This window comes from Aethalodelphis obliquidens, unplaced genomic scaffold (genome assembly GCF_003676395.1).
Source record: "Aethalodelphis obliquidens isolate GAN/ISIS:26980383/991018 unplaced genomic scaffold, ASM367639v1 scaffold67, whole genome shotgun sequence".
In the NCBI taxonomy this organism is placed as follows: domain Eukaryota; kingdom Metazoa; phylum Chordata; class Mammalia; order Artiodactyla; family Delphinidae; genus Aethalodelphis; species Aethalodelphis obliquidens.
In genome coordinates, this window is record NW_020838011.1 from 2,923,559 (window position 1) to 2,925,259 (window position 1,701).

Sequence of the window (1,701 nt, forward strand, 5' to 3'; positions counted from 1 at the left end):
GCATGTATTTTAAAATCATCCTCTCATCATATATTATAAAAGTCTTATGTATCATATTTTAAAGTATTTTATTTTAAATGTTTTGTTATGAATTCACCCTTTTGAAATATACTGAAGGATAACACTGCTGTAAAGTGCATCCTAATTTAAACTACAACTGGATATAAAAGTTAAATATTTGTGAATGCAGTTCTAAATCTTTGGGCTCAGTTAAACTATTCATTTGATAACTATATTCTTCTGCCCTTTTTAAAAATATAGTCAGTGCTGTCACAGAGAAAATTGTAGCTCAGAGACAATCTGGAAGGCACACAAACATTCCAAAAGAAGTGAATCTATGTAGAAAAAATTATGCTTGAAACATTCTCATTTATTTCAAGGTTTTTAAATGAAAGCATAGAAACACTTTCCCCCCTAAGGCTTTAAACAGCATAGCCTGGATCACTTCAATTCCCATAAGGTCTATTTCTTGAATGGCTTTTAAATGTAAGCAGAACAACCTTCTTCAATTGACTTCAAATATGTTTTCATATGCCTCATAGGAAATAAGATGAGACAATAAATTGCTACAGTCCATGAATACTGGAGACCAGCATTCACGTATTTAAAGTTATTTTTAAAGAATGTGTCTACAAAGTACAATATGAATTAATAAGTTGACAATTATCTAGTTAATATAATCAAAAGCACAGCCAACATTTATGATATAATGCCAACTCAGAAGCTTGTGCGTGATGATCAAGCTGTTTCTTGACCTTGTGATACATAGATCAGACCCCAGACCAAGGCATTTAAAAATTTATTTCTCATGGGTTCTGCTTTCAGGAAGATGGAAGAGATTTACTTTTTCTTATTATTCCAACTAAGTAAATCTTAAAATCTCAACGTTATGTATAAAACAAACGTGGACTTACAAAAGTAGAGAAAAAAGGCAGACTGGATAGGAAACTCAAAACCCAAAAAATGATGCAGTGGTAGATTCCCTCAGGTTTTTTTTCTTTTTCATATTTTTTTTTCATATATTTTGGACTTGGAGCTGAAGAAGCAACCCCCCAGAAATACTAACAGGCACAGATAATAAAATCCCCAGCAAAAGTCTTCTCTCTTTGGCCTAAAAAATGGGAGTGGGCAGCTACAAGCATAGAAAAACTTTTAGACAATAACTGCTTTCCTATAGCCAAACACCACATTTTTAAAAAAAGTCAGTGGTCCCATCTCCACTCATGTAATCAAAGGCCAAGTGGGAATCTAAGACTCCAATCCCTGCCAAGTTATAACAAGGCACCTTTGAAAGTTAATTTTATTTGTCAACTTGACTGAGCCATGTGGTGCTCAGACACTCGGTCTAGCATTTTTCTGGGTGTATCTGGTTTGTGAAGGTGTTTTTGCATAATCTTAATATCTGAAATGGTAGACTGTGTAAAGCAGATTGCCCTCCCCAGTGTGGATGGGTCTCATACTGGCAATTGAAAGTCTGTATAGAACAAAAAGCCTGACCCTCCCATGAATAAGAGGGAACATCTTCTGGCTGACAGCATTTGAACTGGTGCACCAGTTTTTTCATGGCTTCAGACTTAAACTTTAACATGGGCTTGTCCTGGGTCACAAGCCTGACTGCAACAGAACAGGAACTACATCATTAACTCTCTTGATCCTCATGTCCTGAGGCTCAGATTGGAACTACACCATTGGATCTCCTGG